The sequence below is a fragment of the Zingiber officinale genome, chromosome 4A (genome assembly GCF_018446385.1).
Source record: "Zingiber officinale cultivar Zhangliang chromosome 4A, Zo_v1.1, whole genome shotgun sequence".
Lineage (NCBI taxonomy): Eukaryota > Viridiplantae > Streptophyta > Magnoliopsida > Zingiberales > Zingiberaceae > Zingiber > Zingiber officinale.
Window position 1 is genome coordinate 56,797,039 of NC_055992.1, and position 15,543 is coordinate 56,812,581.

A 15,543-nucleotide genomic window follows, 5' to 3' on the forward strand; every position below is an offset into this window, starting at 1 on the left:
TGATTTTTATCCTATCTTCCAACCATGGGAAAATGTCTATAGTTATACCCGATTAAATTGAATTAATTAGTTATACTTAATATAATTGAGTTTGTACTCACCCAAGCTTTGATAGGCGGGACCAAGATTGTCCCTCCGCACACTACCAAGATAATATGCATTGCTCTACTTTGGCAGATTCAACAACAACAAATGATTGAGTTAGTGATGGGTATTAAAACTTGGTAGGCATATCGAGTTGACTTAATTAAGATCTAATATAATCATGAATTCGTATCATATACGCATTAAGGCACTAATTACCCTACATTAGCATGCATCACATACACACAAAGAATATATCAATATACAAAGATAATGTGACATGGTTATGGCCCTTCTACGATCTTCTCAAGCCAATAAGAAGATCGAATGGTCAACCTAGGGATAACACCTTCTCTAAGGTCTTCCTTTGTTCACCTTGTGTTGTCGGCTTCCTTCTTGTAATTCCATCTTCAATTGTACATTACAAAAGTGAAACTCGAGTTACATTCGAGTCTAAAATTCTTTTACAACAGGAATATTAAAAGAAGGAGGGCAAGACACATAGGTTGTGTAACAAAATACAACACTCACAACCAAATGACGGCTCGCAGGCCATATTATGAATTACAACACATAATTTCCAATCATATTGGGTCTTTTGGGCCATAACCATGAACACATCACACACATATTCAAAATATACATTTTTCATAAATTTTCATAAATTTACTACCATTCTAACAATTCTTTATGAGCCGCAACTTCGCGGCGATCTCGCTTGTTGATTTTTCAGCCGAGGTCAAGTAACAATTCCCCTTACAGGGTTAGGGGCAACACCCCTACTCACAAAAATTAATTTTTGTGGGTGTTACATAGACCTTAAAGCACCTAAAATCACTTAGATCGCCGATTTGGCCGAGAGCAACTCGTTGCGAAAAATATTTCTTAGTGGCCGAAAACCTCCAAGTGACTATACAATTGTTGTTTCGCTCCCAAGAGAAAAATACTCATAAAAATGCTAAAATTTAGTAAATTTACAGAAATTTACAGATTTGCAAATTTTAGATAAAATTGCAAATAAAACTAGTATATGCTTCGCACGTGGTTCTGATACCACTGTTAGAACTTTCGAGCCGTAAAAATCACTTTTTGCGTTATGAAAAACCTCGAAGTTCTTGCCACGGATCCGTGCAAAGATAAAAATTTACATATACATAGTTTTCTCCTAGATCTACACTAGATTTACATGATAGAAGTTATACCTTTATAGCGATGCCTTTCGCTTATCCCGCTCGTCCAAACGGTAGCCGGAACTCGTAGAGTGTCAAGCGTACACTCCTCTACACATATCCACACGGACAAGAGATGGAGAAAAACCACTTAGAGTGTGCTAGCACTCTTGGATGGTCACGGCAATGGAGGAGAGGGAGAGAGGCGTAGAGGGGAAGAATAAGAGAGAATTAAAGTTAGCACACACTTGCACTTATTCCCCTTTTAAGTAGTCGGCTACTCATGGAATAGCAAGAGTCATGGCTCTTGGTCTTCCTCATGAGGTGACACACACTTGATGTAGCCTTGATGATGTGGAACATTATCATTGGCCGGACCCATGCCAAGTCAAATGATGTTGCATTTGGTCAAGTCAAACTTGACCCTTCATCTTCCCTCTCAAGTCAAGTCAAACTTGACCTCTTATCTCCCATGGTTGATCAAATCTAACATTTGATTCAAGTCAATTAAATTTAATGAATCTCTATTCATTGAATTAAATTAACTCAATGAATCCAAGTCTAAATTAGACTCATTTGACACATGAATCGAATTGAGTCCAACTCAATTAGTTTAATTCAGATTACTCTTAATCCAATTTGGTTCATCATATGAACCTAATCTCCTCTTGGTCCATCATATGAACCTAATCTCCATCTAATTGTCCTTTGTGTGTGACTCTATAGGTTCTTGTAACATTGGCAATGCTCCTAAACTCATTCAGAAACATAAGTAATGAACGGTATCTAGCAACACATCATTACTACCCAAGTTACAAGAATGTTAAGATCCAATATCACTTTTGTAACTACTAATTGTGACTCACAATATGTGACAATTCATTGACATCTAGATTGATCAATTGAGTCATAGACCGTGTCATCCTCTAATCAATCTATATCTTGAACTCCAAATAGACTCACTCTAAACAAATGAGCTCAATATCTCATATTAACTCATTTGGGTATGACCATACACTTAGTGGTCTCACTCTATCAAGAATCATGATGTCACTCCCGTCATATAGGAGGGATAGATCTCATCTACATCGCTCACATCCCTCCGCATAATTTGTTACATACCCAGTAATCGTCTTTATAGTCCACCCAATTACGGGTGACGTTTGACGAAGCCAAAGTATGCAACTCCTTATGTAGGGAACCATGGTGACTTCAGGTCCAAGAACTGATAGTTATATTAATAGTCACATGAGAAAGTATATGACACTCATATAACGATTCATGATACTTTCTCATGACGAGTTATTCAGTATACATTCTCCAATGCATACTCATGTGTCAACTTGATATCTCTATATCCATGACTTGTGAGATCAAGTCATCGAGTTGACCTACATGCTAGTTTCATCACATTAACATTATCCCTGAATGTTAATACTTGACTAGCAATGATTAAAAGTAGTGTTCTCTATATCATCTCATTATCGATTCAACCAATCGATTGATATAGATAAGAACCTTCTACTCAATGACATTATTATACTTAGTTATTTGACACCAATACAAGTAAGTATAATAACCATAAAGAAATGTCTTTATAAATATATAGAAATATAATACATCAAGTCCATACAACAATCGTCATATAATTGACTCTAGGGCTCTCACTAACACAATTTGCCATAGCAATCACATTAAAAATGGTTAATGGGTTTTGAATTACCATATTAACTTAAGCAGATATCTGAATAGATTTAACCACTGTCCTAAATTAAATAGCCCATCAAATATTAGATGGTGTTTAAATTTAATTTTTTAAATTTAACTACCAATAAATATACGTATGTAATATGGTATTCTTTATATATTGACACTTTATCAAAATTAAACTGCTGAAAATAATAATGTATACAAGAATTTGGAAAAAAATTAATAAAATAAATAACTCCATATAGAAAAAAATAATTAAAAATTATATTAATTCAAAGACAATTAAAATATAAGATTTTGAATCTATATATACTCAATTCACTAGTAAATATAAATTTTAAATATTTAAAATAAAGAAATTAAATTAATGATTATAATTATTCCCTATTTATTACTTAAATAAAAAAATTAATTACGAAATAATAAAAATTAAATTTCTAATTTATTATAGATATACTATTTTGAATATTTCTATTTTATTTTATATTTATTATCAATATTAAATATTTTCTAATTTTTCTTGTGTGAATTTTGATTTTCTATTATTGAAGATTTTCAATTTCTTTCCATCTGATTTTTATTTTTATTTTTATTTTTATTTTTATTTTTTTTAATGTATGATTGGATTCTTTGGGATAATTCCCAATTTAATTCCTTATTTTTTGACGTGGTCCCAATTTCGTCTCATATTTTTCAATTGACATAATTTAATCCTCCAATTTTCGAACGTTTTTTCAAGTCCAAATCCCTGTAAAAATAGATGAGAAGACTTATTTAACAGGTGGAAGTGACATATTATAAGGGTTGCTTTTATTGTTAACTTGTTCCCCTAATTTGTATTGACCTAGAAATTACAATCAAAGACTCACGATTATCGTTTCTTCCCTAATTGTTCATCGATGTAAGGAGTTAGTGTCTTCATACTGCTTTTGTTATTCTTTCTCTTCTCTACTTCCATTTCACCCTTCAACATGTCTCCCCTCCCCTCCCCTCCCACAATTATCTCTTTGTTATTTTAATTTTAGCTTATCAGTTATTTGTCACAAAAATAACTATGCAATTATAGCTGAATCAAAAACCCTCCTTTGGTTTGAGCTCATGGAGGTGACTCAACAAGGGTCTTCCCTAACATGGTACCTACCCTGTCATAAAAGTAAATCATAGACTAAAAAAGACTCCATTTGCTTCAGCTTTCTTTAGTACAGATTGATGCATTTCGTATTGCTTTAACTTCTCAAGTAAATTGTGTCAAGTGAATGTGTCCCATTTTTTAGATGGGCTCTTGTTTGCTCTTCACGGTAGGTATGGTATACCTCAACTTTTATATCGTCACTCTAATTTTCTGTATTGCATTAAACAAACTATGACAAATTGCCTCCTAAAATTCTATAACATAGAAAATGGAAGATTTTAGACAATTACATTTCCGAACTTCATTTCTTAAAATTATGTAAAATCTGAACTTCATTCACCTAATTCACGGAGCTATTTGACATAAAACTAAATTATCATTTTGTATTTGAATGAAATTGAATTTGCAAATGATTCTAGTCATGCTCATTGATATAAAGGGTAATGTAATTTTGTTATTTTCTTTTCCAAGAAAAGTGATAAAGAGCTAGTGAAGAACTCAAACTTTTATACATTATAGAGTATTTTATTCTTCGTGAATTAGATTTGTTGATATCACGCTCACTCTCCCTTTATTTAATGGCTCAACATAATAAATCTTGCTTGGATAATATTCCAAATTATGGTAAGATATACACATATGAAGTACTCATTGTTTTGCTCATTTACTATGTCATAATTTTAATTAATTTATGACATAAGCAGAGGTCATATTGATAGACATCAAGAAATTTGCACTCAACCATATTGATATCACAGAATTTGCTAAAATCTTCATCTTTGTTAGTCCCCACTTGCCTTTGCGGAAAAGAAATCCTAAGCAGAGGTCTTGGGAATGATTGAGCTTGTGGTTGTGGTTCAACTTGCTTTTCTACTGATGGTGTGATCAACTGTTGAGGGAAAGGTACTTGTGGCCTTTGGACACTTTCTGGGATAATGGAACTGAGTTTTTGTGGTCTTTTACTGTTCTTCTTCTCAATTCTATACAAGTCTTTTTCTAGAAGTTTTTTATGATTCTTACCACTTCTCAACTTAATATTATTACAATGTTCACTAAACTTTGTTTGGGTTGGAGGGAAGTCATATTTGAACCATTTTGAAATTATGCTATCAATCTTTGCTTCCAACTGTTCGAACCCCTCATTCTGTGGCTTGTGAATTTCAAAACTCTTGGATGGTTAAACTGTATTTTGTTTGGCAGGCTCTTTTGCCTTCATGGCTTGCACCTTCGGGGGAAATTCCATCCAACTTTTATCTAACCATTCATGAAGGTTCACTGTTACTTGATCAATTAATGTATATGCTTCATCCACACTTTTGTTCATAAAAAAGCCTCTAGTTGATGAATCCAATAAAAATTTATCTGAGAAAGAAATTCCCATGTAGAATATACGCAATTGCAGCCACCTTACTAAACCATGATGAGGACACTGCCTTAATAAATTTTTGAATCTCCCCCATGCTTCAAATAGAGATTCTCTATCTGTTTGAGCAAAACTTGTAATGCACTTCCTCATAAACATTATTCTGCTTGGAGGGAAAAAATGATTTAGAAATTGTTGCTCTAATTGTTCCCAATTTGTGATGCTTTGAGGACGGAGAGAATAAAACCAAGTATTCGCCCTATCCTTGATACTGAAAGGAAATGTCATCAACCGAATGGCATCCGCTGAGACACCCTCACAGTTCATCGTATCACAAAGCTCCAAGAATGTCTTAAGGTGCAGATATGGGCTTTCTGATACCTCCTCTCCAAATTTATGACCTTGTATCATAGTAATTATTTGTAGATCTAGTTGGAAACTCTTTGCTTCAATATAAGGTTGCACAATCGGAGATAAAAATCTTGCAGAAATGGGTGCAAAGAATTCTCTTAAGGATATACTTCACATATTAGTGCTCATAGCATCTAAAAAAATTATAAGAAAACATAGAAATATAGAATTAAAGACAAGAAGGAAAATGCAGTAATGAAAGATAAAGAATAAAGAATATAAGAATTAAAGAATTACAGAATTATCTAGACAAACTCTAATATAAACTAATTAGATTCAAACACTCAATCCCCGACAACGGCGCCAAAAATTTAATGTGATAAATTGCAAGCACGCAGTTATCGTCAAGTAATAAAATGTATAAGTCAATTCCACGAAGATTGAGGATTAAATGCTAATTAATTTTGCACTTCAAATTTAGCTAGACAACAATCGATAAATGAGTATTTTGGATTTTTAACTAAGACGCGAAAATAAAAGTAAAGAAAGATAACTGAGGAAGTCCTGTGTTTAGAAAATATTCTAGGTCGAAGGATTCATTGTAATGATGGATGTTGTACTACGAATTAGCTCATTCCTAGTTCTCTGTTTGTACGTTTATAGGAGAGTCTAAACATTTACTAAATTCTACCCCACAATGGTGTATCAGAATACTTCCCTTGCCAGTAACCAAGTATGTCATTAACTGAAAAAGTAACTTAGAGAGTCCGGATTTTAGTAGATTACCTCCTGTCACAAAGTCTCCCCCGGGTATACTTCTTTAGATTACGTAGGTCACTTGTGTAGCGTATGATTATGGGAAGCCTATTAGATCAAGTGATAGACTTATCCATACATAAAATTACCCTTCCTTAGGAAGTTACATTCCATATAGAAAGATAGTTACCTTAAATACTCAACTTCAAACAAGTATCATAAAGTCATACTGACCTATATCGGAACGTACACTCAAAAGAGACGACAATTATGCATCTGATCAACGAAAATTCAGGTTCAGGCACAGTCCCAATATAGATACACAACAATGTATCTAACTTAGAAACAAGATCTACACATGCAGAAATGCAATTTAGATAGATAAATTCATGCTCATAAGGAAAAGCCTACTAGCTAACATTTCATCGAAGAGAACAAGTGTCATACAAGCTTCGTCAAATAAGGAAGTTATCAATTCAATAAAGTTTACAACAACCCACACATTACAATTACCTCCTACATGCTAGAACAATAAGAATCTACTCCATAATGGGAATTTCTACAATCCAAGAGCACAAATACATAGAATTTCAAGAACCCTAAAGAAAGGGGGAATAAACTTATCCTTGAAGTCGAGTGAAGCCCCTGGATTAAGATCTTGGAGTGTCAATGAGGATGGAGTAGCAGGACGACCTCAGATCACCCAGATGATGCCTTTGAGTGTAAGGATCTGACCTAGACAGTCCCCTCTCGCCTTCCAAACTTCCTCCCTTGTGGTGGAGATGAAGTGTCCCTCTTATAGAGGTGGGCACAGGGTGGTTGTGCCTTTAGGCATGACTAATCCATTCCTTGGGTGTCTGGTTGTGCCATCTAGCATGGCCAGAGCCAACTTGGCTCTGGTTCTGGGCCCCTGACCGGACCATATGGCACGGCTAAAACATAGCTTACTCTGCTTTTTTCCTTCTTGGTGATTATACTTTCGAATCTTCATTCTGGATGTATGGTCGTGCCTCAAGGCACGACTATGTCCAATTCTACTCTGAAAGTTAGCACGGGCGCCCATGGTCGTGCCTTTTTAGCATGGCCAGTTCTTCAAAATTGGGGATTTTCTAACTTTTGGAGGCATGACCATGCCTCAAGGCACGGCCAAACCCAACTATGCTTTGGAAGTAGACACGACCTCCCCTTTTCTTACGTTGTTTCTTCTTCCTAGTCATGCCATTCGGCACGACTGTCTCCATTTGCTTCCTTGGTTGTGCCATTGGGTACAACTACCTTTTGGAACTTGACTTGGGCATTCCACTCTTTCTCTTTCCTTACCACAAGGAAGAGATCTTCTTCAAGTGATCTTCTTTTGTATCCTTAAATCTTTTCCCACTCCAAACTGCTCCTAAAAATGAAAACAAATACCGAGCAAATATCTAGACGAAAAGTAGTAATTGTCCTGAAATGAGATAAAAAAAGGTGCAAAAGTATACATCATAGTCAAATGAATATAGAAAAATATGCATTATACGATATAAAATAACATATATAATCTATGCACATTATTACATTACTGGAAATAGTGGAGGAAGTCTGTAGTTCTTTTCCCACACGATATTTCAAAGCTTTATTTACCCTCTCCAGATCCATAACCAATTGGCCTAAGTGTAATCCTGAAGCTTAGAACTGGATAGAATAACTAAAGAGTTATAGTTCATAAAAGTTATTTAAGAAAACTTAGACATAAAGCTATTGCAGTAGCGTTTCGGTTGTGTTCTTCAACACACTTTGAAATTATAGTTCCTTGCGCTTGTTTGTGTGCTTGCGCCCATGACTCAGCTAATGCTCAACTAAGTATCCCATAAGGTAAGGGAGAAGTAGTGCCCACTCTTTGTTGGGATGGTAACCCAAGGGATTGTTTGAAAAGACATGAAGAGCTAGTTGAAGGTGCAGACCCTGAAGGAAGAGAAAGAGGGACCTCGGGCGATTATGAATGAACAAGAGTTGGTGAGACGGGTAAAGATGCTAATGTTTGACCAGATGGCCCAAGAGTTTGTTCAGGTATTGATCCTTCAGACCGTCGACCGACCAATTGCCTATTGGGAGTTCGGTTGGAGCGCGGAATAGTCGAAGGAATGATTAAGGTTGGTGTTGAAATTGGCTGAGTAGGTGTAGGAGTTGGCATTGTCTCGATGGGTCTGATAATTGAAGGGATCGCATGAGACATAAGTAAAAGAACGCCTGGCTATATCATAGAAAGTGTAAGACGAGAATAACTATATTTTTGAGACCCGAGTTCTTTACCTCGGGCAAAAGAAATCTTGACCAGAGCATGGGAAGATTGTTGGGAGATGGGTTGTTCAGGCATATATGGACCTGAAGCCTCCTCTTGGGGCCTTTTGCGCTGGATAACCAAGGACAAATCTGATTCCGAGGAATTGGAAGACTGCTCTCGAGAGGTTCAGCCGGAGGAAGTGAACCAACAGACGCAGAGGTTTGTTCAAATTGATGCTCTTTCAGTAAATCTTCCCCTAGCCAGTTTAGGACTGCTCTTGTTAGCTGAGTGTTCCTGTATAGGAAGGCTGGGATAACGACCTCCGCTACAAAAATAAGTGAAGGTTAGAAGCTGCTATAACAAATGGTAGGAAAATTACAACTGGTTAATTACAAGAAAGATAGAGATTTTTGCTCACCAAAAGTGGCACTTAGCTCTAAGTTGACCGAAGTGAGTCCGAAAATATATAATAGGCCCTCTATGGTCAAGGTGAGTAAATTACACTTTACACCCTTTAACTTTTCTAGGGGTTCACATAGAATTGGATCTGTAGAAATGTTACCTAAATTAGGGAGAGAGAGAAGATCTTGTAGCCAGGCCATAGGGTAAGGTGTAGAAGGTGAGGGGCGTATGAAGAAATATTTATTTCTCCATTCTTCCTGGGTTGGGACTCGATTAAACAAAATTACTTTAGAGCGAGCCTAGAACTTGAATAAACCATTCGCTACTTGGCGAGGGCAAAAATAGTAGTGGAATATACGAGGAGATAAGGGGGCATTAAGTAAATGAAAGACGATAACAGTACTACTCAAAAGGTTAAGGGATTGGGGAATAAGTTGGTGTAGCGGGATGTTGAAGTAGCGGCTGACATCAACAAAGAAAGGATGTAATGAAAAACAGAATCCTAATACAACTTGTTCCTTAAAGATGGCGATGCTCTCTGGGGGAGGACGATGAGGACGATCTTCCAGAGTTGGAATGACTATATAGGAAGGAATGTCGTAGTTAATATGAGGTCACATGCATCGTCAAGGGTGAAAGCGGAAGAGAATTATGCATACCACTCATTACTCTCAGTCATTTTTGAAAAGAAAAGAGTACAAGAGCCAAAGGAAGAGAAAAGCAAAGTCAGAGAAGAAACAATGAAGACGAAGATTAAAAGAAAGCCTTAGGGTTTTTATAGAATGTTTGTAAGAATCCAGAGAAAAGGTATTCTAAACAAGGTCGGCATATCATAACAACAAAAAAGACAGGATTAATTGTGAATCGTAGGATGATAAAGATAAGGCGGTGGAAAAAGAAAAAATGATACACCTATAATGACATACACACACGTGTCACCAATAAAAAGCCCACGACGATAATTGATTCGACAAGCAATCATCTCAAGATAGTAGTGCTTTTATCGAGGTAAACTTGATTTTCTGTGTAACTCTTTAGCCATAGAACCGAAGGAGCTTTTATAACTCGAACGAAAAAATAGTAAGATAAGACTTGATCAAATTTGTGACGATTGATTCTTCGCTCCAAATGAATTCAATTTTGATCAGTCTTAAATATCTTTTAAATAGCAGTTTGTCATGTTCTAAGGATTCTGGTATAAATCGGCATAAACCTGAGCAAAAGTTCGCTTGACCTTGAGGATCAGACGCCATACTCCGCTCGACCTTAAAGGTCGGACACCATAATCCGCTCGTCTTATAAGCACTCCTTATTTCTTTCGGTTTATTGCTCTAACGGGCTTTATTGCATAAGCTAAAAGGGAAACATCAGTTATTATTTGATTTAATTTTAGAATAAAGGTTCTTTCTAAAATTAACAAAAACTTAAAGACTAGCATACAGTGAATATCAATACCCAAATCATTAAATTCATAAGTTAATAGAAAATAAGGCAAATCATGAAAGATTGGGATACAGGTAGGGGGAGAATTTTGAATTATCCAATCATAATCTAAGGAACTGGAGGGAGGATCAGAAGTTAAGAATCTACCTTCTTTTAGCTGTTCCATTACACCTTTTGCTCCAAGTATAAGAACCAAACCCACATTTCTAAATAGAAAACTCAAAAAGAATTTTAGATCTAAATCAAGCACACATTTATTAACTATCCTTGGAAAAATACGACTTGGGACCTATACTACATCTTTTCTCTTGAATTAATATGGGTTTTCAACAATTAATAACTTGAAGTGTCACGTGACAAGCTAATGGCCAACACTAGTACGCAATTCGCATTATCTAGAACTTACTTTGACGCATATCCACTACTATTCTTTTTCGCCCATTCACCGGAAAGTGTACTAACTTGAGCATCCACTACAACAAAAACTGCAAACGACAACATCCGTACGACAACGGTTTTAAGAGAAAGCGTTGCGTATTTGCTCAAAGACAACGGTTTTTGCCAAAACCGTTGTCTTTGAACTCCCCATTAAATATAAAAGACAACGGTTTTGACAAAACTGTTGTCATTGAGCAATTTTTTTTTAAAATGACAACACTTTTTACAACGATTTTATAAACCGTTGTCTTTATCCGCGTTTTTAGCGGCTACGACAACAGTTTTGAAAAAATCGTTGTAATTGAATTTGGTCCCTCTCGCTGTTTTCCTTTCCCTCGCTGTTTTCTTTTCGGCACCGTGTTTTTCCTTCGTGCTCCCAAACCTAAGGTAATTTTTTTTCCCTCTCCTCATACAATCTCTTCACGCCTCCCCTGGATCTTCCTCCATGATAGTGTGCTCCTCTCGTTTCCTGGTGAGCGGGTTTCTGAGTTCGACGAGATCCTTTGACCTTCCATTGCTGCTTCTTTCGCTCGTGGAACCTTTTGATCGAACGAGGTGTATTTCTTCGGCAAAGGTGGCACTCCTAGTCCGTCGATTCATAACCTAGGTCTTGTCTTCTTTGGATTTGTGCTAGAGTCATAGTCAAGGTAGATTCGTAACTTAGGTTTTGTCTTCGTTCATAAATTTTGTCTCCAAAAACAAAACCTACTTTTGATTCCACTATGGTTGTATTTGCAAGCGCAACATTCTCTTTTCTTCTTATTTTTTGCTTTTGATTTGTTTCATCATGCCATTTTCCTGCTCGTATGTCAAAGTTTATGGTGTTTGATCTCTGAAGATGTTTTTTGTTTTCTTAAACTTTTATTTTTGTTTATATCTTGGTGGTTTTGTCATCCTCAATTCCATTTCTCAGCCGCAAAAGAACTATGGCCAGTGTAGTCACCACTCTCTTAAGCTATCATATGCTTCTTTTTAACTACATGCAGCCTCGTATTACAATAATTGATGTAGGCGATTTGCCCTGTTACCGTGATTTTATTCCCGTAGGCAAGAGTCAACTTGAAGATCTAGGAGGGACTCATTATTTGAGGGAATTACTCCTTCAATGTGCCTTTTTCTGCAATTGCATCTGATCCCTTTTTTGTTTGAGTTCCCAAAGTTCCTAGAGCTTGAGATTTATGTGTTTTCTGTCCAGTTAGCCATACAAATGGACTTGTTGAATTCTACTCTAAGGTGTTGGAAACTGTTAAAAGGTTTCATTGAATAAGTGGTCTCTTCCCCTATGTTCTTCCAATAGGATGCGCATCTGGATGGAAAGTCAATGTTGACCGTGAACAAGTTTTTGAAATTTTTTTACCAGAATTTTCGCATTTTAGTATTCAAGACATATCTTCCTGCCTTTCTGGATTGGTTGGATCTGAAATCTATTTGGAATGAGCGTCTCGGTGCTATTCCTGAAGGTATCCTTGGAAACGTCTCACATTTGATGAGGCATAGTTAATGTTATCCATTGTTCCATTCTTATTATCTTTGTAGAAAACGCCTTTTCATGTGCTCTTATGTGTGGCACCATGTATTGTGACAATTATGATGCCGCTCAGGTGTGAATTTGTTGATCTTAAAGGATGATTAGAATCCTATCTTGGAAAATATGGATTGATGGTTGGCACGATGGAAAGCAAGATAGACTCTTGGAGCAGGATTCTTTTTCTCATACTTGGTTCAGTCTCGTGTTACTTATTCACCAACTTCAAGGTTCCAAATATGTGATAAAGAGATTAAGACCAATGAAAATTCTTGTAGGTCTGGTTAGACAAAACTGAGTCGCCTTGCTTATCACTAATTGGGAGTTGCTGACCTTACCTTTGACAACCTTTCCCATCTTGTAAAATTTTGGTGGGCATATCATCCTAATACAGATGGATATTGTTTGCTTGGTGTAATTCTCAAAAAAGGAGTGTTTGATACATCCACATGGCAGTTCTCATCTGTTTGGAAATGCCTCTCCTGTTGTGTGTGTTCTTTCTAGTTAGTCCAACATATCAAAGATGCAAGTTCTTCCAAGTATAAGCAACAGATATGAACTGTTTGCCTCTCCATATCTGTCCTATTTGCTTATTTGTACGATAATTATCTAGCAAGAAAACTAAACTACCAGATAAGAGATCTAGCAATCCATGGGAGACCTTTGATCTCCACTTTAAATTGCTGGTTCAGAGTTCTTTCTGTTGGTTGCTCCATGCCTGACCCCTTGAGAAGCATACTATATGCTAGAGATTGATGCACACCAAGGTGCTTGCCTATTGAGCTTGACTTGCCAACTTTTCTTCAATAGAGGAATCCAATTTAGCCGGTCACTTGCATTATAGCAATGTTAAGTTCCATTAGCATCTCATATAGTGCTCATAGTGAACTACGTGGCATAAGCCCCTAGTCAAATCCTTGTATTGTTTCTTTGTTTACAAAAGCCCCCTAGAAGTATAGCTACTTGGCATATATCTATCTCAAGAATCTCCATGTTGCATCAACTCAATTGACTATGAGCACTTTTTCTATTATATGTGATCACTCAATCTCATTGGGCTTCACTTAATACATTAGTTTGGCTCTCTATCTACAACTTGTACCAAGATATGAGATGAGGAAGAGTGGCAATTAAATGTCACTTCAAAGCTTGTTTCAATTATGGCCTCTTATTGGTGCATGTGGAATGTGAGAAACTAGAGGGTGTTTGAAAATGTTGGTTCCATGGCATGGATAATGTATACTTTCTTATATTTCTGGAGTTTTTTTGTTTTTTGTTTTGGTTTGTTTTATCTCTTATTTTCTTCTGTAAGATATTTCTTATCTGCCCCTATATTCATTTCAATTCTTATTATGCCATTTCTGTCAATAATATGTTACTTATGAGATCAATAGACATCCAAGATCAATTAAGATGATGATCTTGCTATTGCTTGACTGGAATTCTTCACTGTCTTTGTAGGTTGTAGGCATATTTAAAATGGTGGTTCTTCCCCTCTTGGGTCAGCTAGCAGATGAATATGGGCGTAAACCACTGCTTCTGATTACTGTTTCTACATCCATAGTGCCATTTGGTATGATTCTTCATTCCTTAGTTAACGCTAGCTTTGTTATTCATGTGATATATATAAGTCATTTTGTTCATGTAATCTGGCATGATCAGTTTCAGTAAAGAGTATTTAAATAAATCTTTTTTTATTTTTCTAAAATATGCTCTTCGTAATCTTATTAAATAAAAGCAAGGATAGTTTAATTTATCAAAAAGAGCAATAATGGAAGTTATTGTCATTAAAATTCATTTTGGAGCACATGAGAATGCCTTAGTGTGGCAAAAGATAAATTCTCATCTATCTTGCATCTTACTTTCTTTCCAAATAGTCATTGTAGCGCATTTCAAGTAGATCCTTAAGTACTTAATGTTTTTTTTCTTTAACATTCACTTTGTATGCTGCAATTTCAGCCATACTTGCTTGGGATGATTCCAGGGCAGCTGTTTACTGGTACTTTGTACTTCGCACAATATCTTACATAGTTAGTCAAGGAAGCATATTATGCATATCAATTGCTTATGCAGTAAGACTTTCTCCTCCTTTTCATAAGTATTAAAAGAAATTTGGTGGATTACCTGTCCTTTGGATAGTTTTAAGCAGCACTGAGTCACTGACATATCTTGTTCTGCCAGTTAATCCTACAATATACTGTCAACATTTTAATTTTATAATTTATTATCATATAAATGCTAAAGATTTCCATGAACATTTAACACTCTTCAATGTGTATTACATGAGATTGATGAAGCCTCCTCCATAAAGTTGATGCAAATATGTTTACGAGCTCTGCTTTTTGTGTTGCAACCTTTGCCAACACCTCTTTGATTATGGAAAAAATGCTGTAAAAGAGCATATGTTCTACAAATATTTCTTACTGTGTCTCAAAATTTTCTCCTGAAACCACTTTTTAGGAAATTTCAAATGGTCATTCATGATTTTTTTTTAAGATATGCCTTCCCAATTGATGAATATAATCACTTAAGTTTATATTTCAACATCAATCTAGGCTGATGTGATTGAGGTCGGCAAGAGATCTGCAGCATTTGGTTGGATTACTGGGCTTTTCTCTGCTGCACATGTTTTGGGAAACATCTTCGCCCGCTTTCTACCTGAAGGGTGGATATTTGAGGCATGTTCTAGATAACATGCATAAAATATGCTCCTTATCAACACTGAAAACTCTCTCTTTCATGTGTCATCTTATTGTTTGATGTTATGTAGGTGTCAATTTGTTTGTTGGTTTCATCAACACTGTGCATGACAGTATTTCTAATTGAGACTGTCAGGACAACTCCTAGGCAAAGTGATAACAGATCATGTTCAGCCATTTTTCTCAAAGTCTTCATAGAACATTGGAAATC

General features: G+C 35.9%; 1 long non-coding RNA gene and 1 other non-coding gene across 3 annotated transcripts; both read left to right on the top strand.

Moving 5' to 3' along the window:
• The first annotated feature begins 5,507 nt into the window (after positions 1–5,507).
• Positions 5,508–5,614, top strand: LOC121973933. The gene has a single exon (XR_006109837.1). It is a non-coding gene; the product is annotated as a small nucleolar RNA R71 (small nucleolar RNA).
• A 6,411-nt stretch (positions 5,615–12,025) lies between these two features.
• LOC121973308 lies at positions 12,026–14,649 on the top strand. Of its 2 annotated transcripts, none has more exons than XR_006109498.1 (3): positions 12,026–12,043; positions 14,095–14,206; positions 14,593–14,649. It is a non-coding gene; the product is annotated as an uncharacterized LOC121973308 (long non-coding RNA). The 2 variants fall into 2 exon arrangements; XR_006109497.1 differs by lacking the exon at positions 12,026–12,043 and adding an exon at positions 13,134–13,172.
• Positions 14,650–15,543: the final 894 nt, after the last annotated feature.